The sequence below is a fragment of the Gymnoscopelus braueri genome (assembly GCF_963280865.1).
Source record: "Gymnoscopelus braueri genome assembly, chromosome: 21".
NCBI lineage: Eukaryota > Metazoa > Chordata > Actinopteri > Myctophiformes > Myctophidae > Gymnoscopelus > Gymnoscopelus braueri.
The window spans coordinates 29,492,997-29,509,072 of NC_137623.1; the positions used below are offsets into that span (position 1 = coordinate 29,492,997).

The following is a 16,076-nucleotide window of genomic DNA, read 5'->3' on the forward strand; positions in this document are numbered from 1 at the left end:
AGGACACAATCAACAAAACACAAACAGCAAACTTAAAACCCTCTCTCTTTCATTCATAAAAAGACAGTGGGATTAGGTTGTCTTATGTCTTTCAATACAGGTCACACATCATGAAGCCGAATGGTTGGCGAGTGGTATTAGTACCGCTAGTTTGAGCAAGACCCTGTGATTGGCCAGTAGTCGCCTTGATTGACAGTCTGCCTTGTTGAACTTCTTCATAGCGTTTTTGCAACTATGCCTCAACCTAACCTTATTCCTAATCTTAACCTTAGTAAAAGTATGCCTAAAGCTAACCTTCTTCCTAACCTTAACCCCAGTAAAATTATGCCTAAAGTTAACCTTATTCCTAACCTCAGTAAAATTATGCCTAAAGCTAACCTTATTCCTAACCATAACCTCAGTAAAAGTAGCGTTTTATCAGAGAAAATAAATTGTCCGCAAGAAGTATGGTTGGATCGTGGGAAATCAATTCAAACCCTAGGTCTACAGACTGGGAGTTTAATGATTAATGCGGCACGCCATTGAGCAACTGGTAGGTTAAGGTTGTGGGAGTTACTTGAATCTGGGAAGTGATGCGAATGACTGGGGGCGTGGCCAAGTTGCTCAAACTAGCGGTACTAATGCTACGCGACTCTACAACAGGCACTGAAAACTCTGTAACATGGATTTTGGGGACTGTTGCCTTTGGCCACACACTGACTGATAGGGGATTGAGCCCAAATGAGCTCAGCTACACAGGACGTGAAATCATGAGTCTGCTACCACTTCTTCTACCCAACAACAATCACATCCTTCAGCTCTTTCTATTTACAACTCCTTCCACTAATAATGAATATCACATAACCGAAAGGCCACAAGTTTGAACCCAATGTCTCCCATCAACAGCTATGTATCCTTACAGTCATCCACGGTAGGGCCGAGAGATATGACTTTAAAAGAGATGTTTCTTGTTGGTTCCCCCGTTTGTTTTCTCATTCTGGCTGTGTCTGACTGTCTGGCAGTGGGCAAGGTGGTACGTTTCCCTCCTGCTGCCAGGGAAATTGTGCACCAATGTCTGCATCAAGCTCCTGCACTTTACCGTCTCCAGTCTTTGTCAGCTCGTTCAGTTGGCCAACGTGGTACTAATGTTACGCCCAAGTTCAAGCTCTCCGTCAGTTCATGTGTTGACACTGTATGCCTCAGGTTAATTCCCAGGATTTTTTTTTGTCTTGGCCCGTCTGCCTAGCTCATCGCTTTTCCAGCCTGCCTTGTCTAGCTGCCTCACTCCTTGTCTTGCCAGTTGCCAGCCTGCCTAGCCTGTCTGCCTCAATCCCCGCCTGCCTGCCTTGCCCGTCTGTCTCGCTCAGAGTCTTCTTGCCAGCCAGCTTAACAGCCGACGGCTCAGTACTCACTCTCTCTGCCTGCTCCACTTCACTGTTATTCTAGCTCTGCTAAACCCTCTTAAGTCTTAACTTCTTCTTAACTTCATAATATATCTGCATTTGAATAGTTGCAAGCCATGTGCCTGCATCCAACTTTTTGGGACTCACATCTCACATGCATGGTAGGGGGGATGATACTGTACAGCCCGTCATAAAGCGAAGAGCTGTCACCCCCCCTGAAGTGCAGTTATTTTCTCATAACTGACTTGCTCACATTATCCCACTTATACCATGGCTAAATTGGCATAGTCTCTATATCATTGCCAAAAGTAACGTTACGGTACATTAGAAATGTCTTCCATGGTTCTTATTCCTTCATTTAGTAGCTACAGGTGTCTAATTACTAACTGCAGAAGTTTGTTGTGCAGTGTAGGGTGTGCATTGATATGTTTACAGAGTGGCTCTCCAGGAGGCTCAGTCTGTGTTTCTGGAGCTAATCTCGTAAACTGCTGGACTCATTGCCAGTAGGCCGCTTGCTGTCTAATATACAATATACAGATCAGATGTCACCCATTCTCCATCAGTTATGCGTTTACTGTTGCGGGTTCAATACCTTACACTTGACAAATAAAATGCTGCTTAGACTAAAGGCCTACATGGGCCGTGGTCCAAACAGAAAAAAGGTCGAAGAAAGTACGGGTTTCAAGAATAAATGACTTTGTTTGCCTCCAGGCAAGACAATACCAGGACCTCATAACTCTGCAAAAAGCTCCCATATACAGCCCTCTCTGTTGCCAAGATCTCTCTCTCCCTTTATCCACTCTGTTTCTATTATCTGTCTCTCTCTCTCTGCCTCCCTCCTACCATTACAATCTCTCTCAATCTGCCTCTCTCCCTTTCTTTCTTTCGCTCTCTCTCTCCCTACTCTGTCTTTACGATGTCTCTCTCTCTTTGTATGGAAATCACATTCCTACTTGATGCCAATAGCTGCCGCCTCACTGACCTGTACTGCAGCAATTGTGCAAACATGCTCGGGAAAACAGAACAAACACACACACACACTCACTCACTCACACATACACTCACGATCACACAAACTCTCTCTCACAGTACACACACACACACACACACAACAGTTATGGGGGAGTTAGCTACTTAGCTTATCGTTGCTGTATAGGGCAGACACCATGTATCTCCATATTTCACAGTTTTTTCGTACATGAATGCCCTACTTCATCATACAAGAGTGTCGCACTAAAGTAGTAAAAATAGCAGATCTACAAGCTCACAAGGTTGTAAGCTTGTAGATCGGCTATTTCCACCATTTTTAGACCAATTTTAAAACAGTTGTCTGAAAAGAATGACACAGATGCTGTCCCAGATTGAAAGGTAAAAAGACATATAGGTTAAACGGGTCTAAATGGGTAAAATATATATATATATATTTTTTAAAGTAATGGTTTTGGACATACAAGGTTTTCACCCAACAGCGACGTTATGCAAACTTGAAAACAGTCAATGTTAAAGGTCAGAGGTCTCCTTGTCTCTCAATAGTTAGTTTTTTAAAAGCAGATGTTCCCCTGTGTATACTATGTGCACGTGCTGTATGTTTGCATGCATGTGCAAGACAAGTATGTACTGTATAAGTGCAAACATGTATGCGTCTGTAGCAGCCCTACATGGATGAACCTTAACTGTGTGTGTGTGTGTGTGTGTGTGTGTGTGTGTGTGTGTGTGTGTGTGTGTGTGTACTTGGCATGATGAGTGTATACGTGGCTGACTGTGTGGGTGTCTGGGTTATCGAGTAACGTGACTCTGCCAGTGTGTGTGTGTGTGTGTGTGTGTGTGTGTGTGTGTGTGTGTGTGTGTGTGTGTGTGTGTGTGTGTGTGTGTGTGTGTGTGTGTGTGTGTGTGTGTGTGTGTGTGTGTGTGTGTGTGTGTGTGTGTTCCAGGTGTAGAAGGAGTGTTTCTCTGTGAGATATTCACCCACACACTGGCAGCCTTTTAACAATGGTGCTGGTGGAACCGGTGCAGCAGGGAGGGAGGTGATACATACATACATACATACACCCACAGACAGAAAGAAAGAAAATCCCTTGAAAAACAAAATAAAGAAAGAAGAGGAAGAGAGAGAGAGGTAAGCTCTGAACAGTCAGCAGCTGTAAAGGATAAAACGCACAGCTGGATGTGGGGGAGCAAAGCATGCTGGGAGAGAATACATTGGTGCTTATTGCTAATTTGCGTTCCTCTATAATAAAAGTCTAAACAGTAAACACTGGGTTAAAGGGATAGTTCACCCAAAAAAAAAAGAATTCTATCGATTAGTCACCCCATGGAGACTTGAATTCATGGATATTTATTTGTTTTTTATCGCATTCCTAATGCATATTTTGATGACCAGCGGTTCCGGTAGGAGAGACAAACGAGACTCTTTGTGTCTCCTCTCCTACCGGAACCGCTGCCGGTCATCAAATTATTGGCTTAGGAATACGACAAAAACATCTATGAATTCAAGTCTCCATGGGGTGACTAATCGATAGACTAATCGATAGAAAATAAGTACTTTTTGGGTGAACCATCCCTTTAAGCTACAATATCTCCTAATTCAGTCAGACATGATGTTGTTTATTACCCCTGCTTAAACCCTCTAGTCTTTAGTGAAACAGAACTTGAGTTACAACTGTTCTCGGACTGCTTTTTTCCATCTACACCAAATCTCTTCACCAAATATAGTTGATCTACAAGCTTGTAGATCTGCTATTTTTGGCCAATGTTCCCCCCAGAATAGGGATGCTGACGTTCAAGTGGTTAAGAACTCATATAGTTCGTAGTACGACAGTGCCGGTCACCAGAAATAAAAGATTTTCAACCAAAAAATAGACACGCTGAAGTACACAACACCCGCTATTAGAAAGAGGGAGAGACAGAAACCCATTAAGACACTGCAGAGTGATAGTAGATAGCGTAGATGGAGAGACACATGACTTAAGAGAGACTTAAGAGAGAAAGAGGGAGGGAGAAAGAAAGCAAGGGCAGAAAACTGGCCTTCAATAAGGTCGAGGTCAAATAAATCCTCGTAAGTACAAACTCACTTGGCCGATAAAGTGATCGTCATTCCTCATGTTCTTTCTAACACCCCACACACACACACACACACACACACACACACACACACACACACACACACACACACACACACACACACACACACACACACACACACACACACACACACACACACACACACACACACACACACACACACACACACACACACACGTTAGTATTACTACAGTTGTGTGACATCAACATTTTAGGACTTTCAGCATTGAAATTGAAATTTCAGCATTGAAAACTGCCAAAGAAATTGTCGAAATAGCAGATCAACAGCTCACAACATGCTGCGCAGCAAAGTGTTACTTTGTATACTCTGCATACTTGTGGGGACATTTGGCCCTGACTCACACACTCCATGGCCCATGAGCCCCAGCAGCCTCCCGCACCACATCCCCCCAAAATGCCCTCGGACAGCCCCCTGCAGTGTGCCCTGTCGTCTCCCTGGAGGTGGTGTCGCTAAGTGAGCTGAGCCTGTGTGCCAGCGACTAGGCACTCACCCTAATTGGGTACAATTACCCCCCCCCCCCCCAAACACACACACACACACACACACACACACACACACACACCCCACGGACCACCTCGCCAGCCAGGTGGCAAGGTGCACACAGACACACACACACAGAGGATGTTTGTCTCTCTCTGTTTGGTAAAGAACAGTCTCCATCACCGTTTCTCTTCCGTCTTCAAGTCATGTGGAGTCGTGAGTAACCTAACTCCATCAGTTGAACCAGGCCACTTATGTAACTGTGGTCTACTCTCTTGCCTGGTGGTAATCCACACATAGTGGAAACTATAGCAAAAAACACTGGAAAATACAAACAGCAGCAGGAGCACCTTGCACACACAGACACACGCGCGCGCACGCACACACACACACAAAACAATCTCTCAGTCACAACACAATCCATCAACCACACAAGTTACCCACTACACACACACACAGAAAGAAAACCTTGAATGCAGCCATGTGCAGATGCATATGCATATGCATACTCACAGATTCCTCACGTGAAAAATACACACACACTATAACACTTTCTGACCACAGCTTCCACTGACCTGAACCCACAGGGGGTGAGGGAGCCCCATCCTGTCTTGGCGGTCTCTTCTTCTCCTCTCACAACACAGAACAACTAACACACTGTCACTTACAATGACACTCAGAGCTGCTCGCCTCCTCCGCACACTCTCTCACACTCCCCCCGTTCTCTGATTCCCAGTGCACCCCTCCCTCACTTGTTCTCCCCGGCTCTCCGTCTGCCGTAAGGAATGCGTTGTGTCTTCTATGTTAGAGAGTATGTTGTGAGTGTGTGAGAAGAGTGTGCGTGTGCAATCCACAGCCAGGGGAGGAGGGGACTCGAGCAGACAGCAGAGGAGGAGGGAGATATCATTGGTCCGGGGGGCTTTCAATGAACATGCCGACAGCCAATGAGGGGGGCAGGGGGGTGACTTTTAGGACAGAGTCTTTCCTGCGAGTGGCACCTGTTGGGACTCCCTCTTTCTTTGGTGTTTCGCCTTGATTGCGTCTAAACCCTAACATTTAACTTCACTAAAACTATGCCTAAACCTAACCCTAACCTCACAAAAACTATGCCTAACCCTAACCTTAACCACACAGAAATTATGCCTAAACCTAACCTCAAAACCCTGTCCGCCTGGGCGAAACACCGGGAAAAGAGATTCTCCCAGCACTGTCTGTCTCGGTCACACACAGAACTTTCTGAAGAACTTTCCCGTCCAGAATATAATCACATTATTGTCTTCTATTGTTGAGTCAATCAGTGATTATTTATTTTCATCTGACGTTATCATTTGTATTTTGTATGCATCACTGTGAAGTCTTTTTTCCAGTAAATAAAAGACATGTATTGTACGTATAACATGGTTGACTTATGGAATTAAGAGAACACATAATAGCGAGATATCTAAAATAGGGGTGCAACAGTTAATCAAACTAATCGATTTAATTCAAATCAATTATTTCTATAATAGATTTTAATACAATAATCGATTTTCAAAACAGCCGATCTACAAGCTCACAATGAGAGTTGGTAGATCAGCCGTTTCAGCTGTTTTTGTCTGACACTACTATTGTACGACAACGTATAAAACAGGGTTAAAGTGGTTAATCACACTAATCAATTTAGTCAAAAATGTAAATATGTTTATTCATTGACATAAGTAAGAAATTACCCATAAAACACACTTGATTATTCAATTAATTAATTAAAAAGTAATCTATACAATAATCGCTAGGATAATAACAGATAATTGCAGCCCTAATCTGAAATACTGATCTCGCTCTTTACATATTGTGGTATCACTTTAAGACCATGTTGGCCTTTGGCTGTTAGCATACAGCAGTGATTCTCAGGGACCCTCTGGGTTCCTTAAGGGGGGTCCAAATGGACCCTTACAGGTCTGTACCCTTACGGGTCCATTTGGTTCCATTTGTACACTCTCAGAGTTATGGGGGTCTTTGGAATTAAAAAGTAAGTTTTTAACTTTTTTGTATTGCGTGAGGATAGAGGATCGAGGATACAGTAAGAGCAAAGGGAAGATATAGAAAACAGGTTAAATAGGACAGGGATAAAGATATATACAGTATACAGATAGCGTATGTGAAAGCAGCCGATATCATACACATGATGAAGATAATGTATTGTATGAAGACAGACTGAGAGTATTGACACATCATCGCCATGCAGTCGATCAAGTTCGCTCTCTCCCTGCCCAATGCACACACAAAGGTCATGTGAGTCATTGTTGACATTCCAAAGAGGAGCCCACACTCCAATTCCCACCTACATACCAGAGGTAAGACAACATGTGTATTGTACACACACACACACACACACACACACACACACACACACACACACACACACACACACACACACACACACACACACACACACACACACACACACACACACACACACACACACACACACACACACACACACACACACACACACACACACACACACACACACACACACACACACACACACACACACTGGGGGCCCCCAGGGGGAGTCTGAATTCTGAAGTTGCGGTTGGGGCAGTTGAGGGGGACAAAATTACCCAGGTACTTACCACCATAGATATATATAAAGGCTAGATGACTCACCCGCGCTGCTGGCCAATGGAGTACGACGTTGCCACATGGCGGCCATCTTGAAACAGTCATTCATAACATTATGTCTATGGTGCATATACTTTAAAATAACCATAGCGTGCTCAATTTTCATCTGATTTTCAAACGGTTTGGTGTTTTGTAAACACCAAAGATGTAATAAATTTATAAAATTATAAAATAAAATAAAAAATAAAAAAACATGATTATAATTATAAGTATGCAGTACCGTTTGAAAATCGGATGAAAATTGAGCACGCTATGGTTATTTCAAAGTATATGCACCATAGACATAATGTTATGAATGACTGTTTCAAGATGGCCGCGGTTGAGCTACGCTTGCGCCGTCCCCTTGAGCCATCTAGCCTTTATATATATCTATGCTTACCACACCTTACCTTGTATGTCTTACCTCAGGTACTATGTGTAAATATGTAGATCATTTGTTTGTTTGTTTCTTATTGATTGATCTCTGGAACGATGGAACTTGCACAAAAACTACAATTTCACCCACTGTTTCACACATGTAAACCTGTGATGTGACAATAAAGTTTATTCTGATTCTGAATTACAACCAGACAACTATAAGGTCCCGTGCAGATATCAATGAACCAGCTGAGTCGTATGCAACATTTACCATTATCGTTGTTTTGAGCAATTGAATTGCAAATTAAGTCACTTGGCTGAGGTTAGAAAACCCAAAACCTATTTCTGCAAAGATAAATATACACTCACGGCTCACGTTATCTCTCTCTCGGTCTCTCTGTGTGTATTTCTCCTTATTTCTCTTACACACGCACACACACACACACACACACACACACACACACACACACACTTTGCTTCTGTGTACACACAGTGTAATCCCTGTGTTCAAAATATAATCAAGGTCTTGGGGCTAATTAAGGTCCATCAAGGACTATAAAGGTCTTCTCATTATGTCTTTGCAGAGTGGTCTCAGTGACAGTGTACATCCACGTCTCTCCCTACTCCATTTCCCTTCAAAGCTCTGAGGTGTGGTAATACAAGAAGTCAAGGTCAATGGAAAAACCTCTGAAGAGAGCACTCACTGTCTACTGTAGCTCATTGTAACACAGACATAATGACTAAAGCCTAATAATTATATAACGTGTGAGACAACCCCATGTGAGCCACATTTTCAGGGCCATCGACATCATTTGTCTCACAGACTGTGAGCTAGGGCTGGGCGATATGAACAAAATCTAAAATCACAATATTTTTGACCAAATACTTAGATATCGGTATTGTGCTGATCATATCATATTGTGAGGATAATATCACTTTTTTGAAAGTTTTCAAAAATTGCAATAATACTTTCCTTGAGGTGGTTACAAATGGACCCTTACCGATCTGTAACTCTGAGAGTGTATGGGTCCATTTGGTTCCATATGTACACTCCTTGAAATCTTGAACCACTGGACAACAATAATCAATATACAATGGTGGACAGTAACGGAGTAAATGTACTTGAGAGTACTGTACAGATTCTGAGGATCTGTACTTCACTTGAATATTAGATTTTTTTAATTGTTTAGATTACTCTAACTTGAGTACATTTCCAAGACAAATATTCTACTTTTACTCAAGTACATTTCTAGGGAGGTTGTGAAGTACTGAGTACTTTTAGGTTGGCTGTTTTTTTTTCTTCCCTAAAATGCAATTGACACTGCTCTCACACTAGCCGTGTTTCTGGCGTCTGTTTAATTCCACTTTTACTTGTACTATAGGTATTTTTAAAAGCAGGTACTTTTGAATACTTATGTACATTTAAAAGCAATGACTTTTTTTCTCTTACTTGAGTAACATTTTGACTGAGCTACTTTTACTTGTAGTGGAGTAAATTTGACCAGGAGTATCTGTACTCTTACTCAAGTACTGGGGTCGAGTACTTCGTCCACCTCTGTCAATATAATATCGATATGTTGTCCAGCCCTGTGAGGTGTGAGCCACTTGGCTAATACCTCCTGACATTTCTAGCGGCACCCATTAATGTCTTACAGTTTGATTGGTTGACTGGCCTTGGGGAAACGGAGCATTCTGTGTAGTAAATACATCAGCTAGTTAATACTGTATGACAAGCAATAGCTCATGGCCCACAGCTCTGGGCACGTATACTCAATCAAAAATGAAATAGTCCCACTCCAGCCCCAATGCAAAAAGATTTATGAAGGCAAACATTTCGACTTATCTAACGATAAATAATAAACAAAACAAGATGGTGTATTTGGAATTAGTTTCTCAACGTGTGTGGTAAATTACCCAGAGGGAGTGGCCAATTACATGTGCACATCAATATATAGAGATAAGAGACAAATAATGTAAAAGATCCAGCACCAATACATGACTAAAAAAACAAGGAAATAAATGTATTCTGGGAAAACAATTAGTGACACACAATTATAGAAATATGGAATATTAATTATTGTCATTATGACCTAATTGTTGGGAAAACATATTGGGAAGAGATTTAAAAAGAGAAAATAAAATAGGCACAACAGGCACACCGTTGCTCCAATCTGCACCAAACTTGGAACAAACACTCAGAGTCTGCCATGACAATAGTCACACCTGGGGCCCCAGGGACCAAATCAGGCCCACATCAGGGGCTCCTGGGTGCCACAGGCGCAGCATTGCTCCAATCTGCACCAAACTAGGCACAAACACTGTTCAGGGGTCATGACAATAGTCACACCAGGGGCCACATGATGTGGCCCCCAGGGGCCACGTTAGGGCCCCCGGGGGCCACGGGCACAGCATTGTTCCAATCCTCAACAAACATGGCACAAATGCTGTTCAGGGGTCTGCCATGACAATTGTCACACCAAAAAAAACGACATTTCAACCATATACACTACAGTAATGTTACAGCAGTGTCTAACATTTCAAATGGCCATAACTCGTTGGCCATAACTTGTTTGTGCTCTAAAGTCAAGGCTTACCAAAGCTAAAGCCAGGCGCGAGAAGCCAGTATTGAAGTCCACAAAAAACTCAAAGAGGCTCACTGCACACTGACAAATAAAAAAATAAAAAATAAATATTTAAACTGGACGTTTCTATCCTCAGGTGCTGATGAATGTCTGAAGACCGAAAAGTCCACACTCTTCACTTTTGCAACATGTAAATAAATAAAAAAGTGCATCCTAAAGTGCCTAATTTTTTGATTTGTCATTGTGTGAGTGTGAGCCTCTTCTGCTTATTGTCATTCTTAAAAGCAGAGCAGGATTTCTCAGGCCCAAAATGAAAACTGGTTATTACAAACTGTATCGGTATCGTTTTCCCGGGGCGTATAAATGATCAATGTAATGACCCTTAAATATATAGTTTAAATATAGCCTTTTGAAAGACCTCGTCCATATTAGACGTATGTACAGCTGTGTTCTCCACATTTGTTCAACATGGTGAAGCAAGAAAATTACTAGCAAGGAATAAAGTGCTGCCTGCAGCTGCTCAAGAAAATTATAGTTTAGTAGCCCCTCAAAGTCCCCCTTCAAATACTCAAAAAAACAGCATAAGGGACCAGTGCGTTTCAATGTATTAATAGTACCAAAATGTACGTTTACTGAAGTTTTAAAAGCTGCACATGGCAAGGCACTAGGATCAGTTTCCACCGCAGCCTTTCCTTCTATAACTTCCATACACCGACTCCCACTCAGCTTTCCTACTGTCTGCCTGTCCTACACTGTCTCCCTCTTAGCTTCCCTACTGCCCGTCTCCCCCACACTTTCTTTTCTTTTCTTTTTCTGGAGCTTGCACAAAAACGAATTTCACCCACTTCTTTACACCTGTAAACATGTGATGTCATGCGACAATAAATTGGTTCTGATTCTGATCCACCGTCTCTCGCTTTCAGATTTCCTACTGTCCGTCTCTCCTACTGTCTCACACTCAGCTTCCCTACTGTCTCCATCTCGGTTTTGATGTATTTTGTACTGTATCATCATCTTGGGGGACGTTGTCCTTTGCATCTTATTACTTTTGCATCCTAACTACTTGGGAATGAGCAGCCACGCTGCCACAGTGCAGAGCAGCCACACTGCCACGCTGCCACACTGCAGAGCAGCCACACTGCCACACTGCAGAGCAGCCACGCTGCCACAGTGCAGAGCAGCCACACTGCCACACTGCAGAGCAGCCACACTGCCACACTGCAGAGCAGCCACACTGCAGAGCAGCCACACTGCCACACTGCAGAGCAGCCACACTGCCACACTGCAGAGCAGCCACACTGCAGAGCAGCTACAGTGCAGAGCAGCCACACTGCAGAGCAGCTACAGTGCAGAGCAGTCACATTGCAGAGCAGCTACAGTGCAGAGCAGTCACACTGCAGAGCAGTCACACTGCAGAGCAGCTACAGTGCAGAGCAGCTACAGTGCAGAGCAGTCACACTGCAGAGCAGCTACAGTGCAGAGCAGTCACACTGCAGAGCAGCTACAGTGCAGAGCAGCTACAGTGCAGAGCAGTCACACTGCAGAGCAGCTACAGTGCAGAGCAGTCACACTGCAGAGCAGCTACAGTGCAGAGCAGCTACAGTGCAGAGCAGTCACACTGCAGAGCAGCTACAGTGCAGAGCAGTCACACTGCAGAGCAGCTACAGTGCAGAGCAGTCACACTGCAGAGCAGCCACACTGCAGAGCAGCTACAGTGCAGAGCAGCCACACTGTAGAGTTCATGGACCAACTCCCAGTTGTAGTGCCAGTACTTTGGTCAAAGGGCAATGGATACCTGCAAGCATGCATGTCTTTTGGTGGTGGGGTTCAAACCCAGGATATTCATGTTGTGAGGAAACAGTGCTAACCACTGCGTCACCATACTGCACCATACTGTTTCTCTCCATACACACCGTCTCCCTCTCAGCATCCATAGGCTACTGCCTGTCTTTCCTACACTGTCTCTCTCTCAGCTTATTTATTGTCTCTGTTAAGAGTTGTTCCGATACAGATCCCAGTATCAGAAAAGCTGCCGATACTTAGAAGTGCACTTGGATATTGGATCGGTACTCGTTATCGACCGATACGCAAGTTAAGGGTATCGGAATCAGTATCGGGAAGGAAAGAAATGGTATGGGGGTACATCTCTAGTCTCTGTCTCCCTCTCAGATTTCTCAGTCTCTGCATCAATCAATAAAGAGATAACATTCAGTAAAAAATAAGACTAAAAACAGCAGAAACGGAGCCAGATGCGAAATGAAAAACAAAAATACCACTAACCAACCCAACAAACCACCCAACCAGCATTTCAACAGAAATGAAATTAACTACAGACCAGTGCTAACTGTATACTGTACAGTATAGGCTCTGGCTGCCCTAATTATATATTTTAACCTAACCAGAAGTTACAGCCATATGTCAAGGAGATCATGCAATGTACCACTGAAAATAAAACATTGCTGTCATTTAGTTTTTTTTTGTTTAGCTCTATATTCTGATCCGACTTATATCACAGTAATGTTTTTTTTTTGAGAGAGAGAGAGAGAGAGAGAGAGAGAGAAATCAATAAAAAACTAAAATGTATCTACATATTTACACATTTATATATCCGGTGCGGTAAGTACCTGAGGAATAAGACAAGGAATTGGCTCTGAAATGTATATACAGTACCACAGCCAGGGCTGATTTAGTCAGTCATCCTGTCGGAGCAGATGTCAGTTATTGTGTTGAAACTTTAAATGTTGAAAAAAAAAAATTTCTCTCATTGTGAAATGAAACTTCTTGTCTTTCAACACAGAAATGGGTTTCTGCATAACATTTTTCTCCCATGACCAAACTAGCTTATTACCCTAGCATGTCTATTCTGGGGCTCACATTAGGCGATCCACAAACAAGTTTGTGGATCGGCTATTTTCGGCCTATAGTACAGAGCCCAGAGAATTCGGTCAACTAAGAACAGGGTCTAAGTGGCTAAGTAGTACTTAGTTCTTGACTGAGGGCTGGGTTAAGGTAAATCAGAGCTTTACTGGGTCTTGATCTCATGGAGAAAAAGAAAGAGGATAATCATCGTCAACAAATATATCAACAGAAATTTACTTTATACTGAGTACAGATTCTGGCAGCCAGAATGTTTTTTAACCTACGAGTAAGAACATGCACACGGCATATTCAATCACCTTAAAGGGATAGTTCACCCAAAAATGTCTTTACATTCACTGCTGCTAGAAGAAGTACTGTTGTTGTATATATTTTTACTATCATTTATTACTCTAATGTACTTGTACAGAATATGTAATAATAAAGGTAAGTTGAATCTTTGTGGATGGCCACATGGTCAGTGGGGGTCAAACTAATGATCAGTGACCAGGGTAATACTGCCACCTAGTGGTAGACTGAGGATTGTTTAATTTGCTGCTTAATGGATATGAAATTAATAGTGCTTTGACTGTAGTTACCTGATTGAAGATGATGACATGCAATGCTGATGTCTTTCACTTTCATTTAATCGGATTGTCAAATGACAATGACTTCATCTCCACAACAACCTGCTCACTCAGTCTCAACACATGTGACCAAAATATACCATATACTTCCTCTTTCTTGTACAAGTTTGTCCATGTTGCCTGTGTGTGCAGGTTTGCTTTACTCATGTTTGTGTCTCGAGGATGTGCATTAATTCCCCAATCCCTAACCCTCACCACAACATCCCTAACGTTAACCCTGACAAACCATAACCCCTAACCACCTGAATACCAGCATCCCTAATCACCATCTGCCCCTTATATAGACCACCCTCGGAAGCCGGCCTCTTCGACCTAGGACCAGAGATGCGGGCATGGCTACACGACATCGAGTTGGACCTCTGACGTTCCACGAAAGAAGAAGACCAGCATCCCTATTCTCGGGGGAACTTTGGCCAAAAATAGCCGATCTACAAGCTCACAACGTGTTGGCAAAGACATTTGGTGTGTAAAGAGAGACAAAAAGAGCAGACCAAGTACAGACGTTTAGAGGGTTTTAACCTCAGCCAGGAAGCATTGTCCCCTCAGCTGACTAGTGTCTGTCTAAACGACTGACTCCTGACCATCTTATGATTCACCACAACAACGTTCCACACCCAGTATAGACAATTACACCCCTCTAACGTCCACAACAGACTGTGTGTGTGCAGTATGTGTGTGTGTGTGTGTGTGTGTGTGTGTGTCAGTCAGAGTGTAACGTTTCAGAGCGAGCAGTAGTGTATTTGCGTAGAGGAGAGGTGTGTGTGTGTGTGTGTCAGTCAGAGTGTAACGTTTCAGAGCGAGCAGTAGTGTATTTGTGCAGAGGAGAGGTGTGTGTGTGTGTGTGTGTGTGTGTGTGTGTGTGGGGTGTGTGTCAGTGGGTATGAGGGTATGTGTCAGTCCATGTTTCACTACATTCACAGTACAATACTGATAGTATTGGCTAAAGGTTAGAACTGTCACTTGTCAGGGTGTCACCCCCCACACCTATTGCCCCTTGAACTCGTATGTACCTACAGTATCTGTGCATAGCACTTGGTGTGCTTTTTCTGTGTGTGTGTGTGTGTGTGTGTGTGCTGAGTGTAGATAGATAGACCTTTATTGATCCTAGTAGTCAATGGCAGTACAGCAGTAATGAAACAGGACAGATAAAATAAAAAGGAGATAAGGGTAGCAAACAGAAAATGGGAAAAAGAGTCAGCAGATAGTACCAGAAACCAACAGAAAACTTTCCTGGCCCTCTGCACTTGGACTGCCTAGGGAACAGTGTGTGTGCACGGCTGTGTGTCTAAACATACAGTACGAGTACACACCCACAAAGTCAATTAAGCACTCCCATGCTTCGTCTGCCACTAAAACACACACACATGCCCTACCTGCATAGGACAACAATACTAGAGCTATTAGTAATTCAGCAGGAAGTAAGAGAGCAGACTTTTCCCTAATTGAACCATTAAAGAAAACACACACACACACACACACACACACACACACACACACACACACACACACACACACACACACACACACACACACACACACACACACACACACACACACACACACACACACACACACACACACACACACACACACACACACACACACACACACAGAGGAAAAGCAGGTCCTCCATAACAAATGCTGCCACACACACTTGAATGCACCCTCAGTAAGCACGAGTCGACACACCCTTCTCTCTCTCACACACACAAAGTTGTTGAATTGAAGTATTGGTATACCATTCCAAGAGTCTATCGTTTTACATACTGTAAACAAGGATGACTAAAGAGGTCATTATCAGTGTTGCATTGCTGAATTGGAACATGGTTGCACTCTATTTTAATGACGTGACGCGCACGTCGCTTAACACCTACACTACAGGTCACACAATTGACAATTGATATGCATCTAGGCTCATTCCTATGTTAATCCACCTGGTGTGAGTCGGGAGCCTTTGTAAACGTTGTTGAGGTGTTAATTTAAAGTTGTTTTAAATCTATGCGTG

General features: G+C 43.1%; 1 protein-coding gene across 3 annotated transcripts in view; it reads right to left on the minus strand.

The window, feature by feature from the left end:
• Nucleotides 1-16,076, minus strand: part of pld1b (phospholipase D1b) — a 62,674-nt gene that overhangs the window by 44,694 nt on the left and 1,904 nt on the right. Inside the window, exon 1 of one of the 3 annotated variants that reach the window (XM_080418169.1) lies at nt 5,541-5,703. The exons of the other annotated variants lie outside the window; for them this stretch is intronic. The gene's annotated coding sequence lies outside the window, so the exon portion shown is untranslated. Of the gene's footprint in view, nt 1-5,540; nt 5,704-16,076 lie in introns of those variants that run through there. 3 annotated transcript variants of the gene reach the window in all.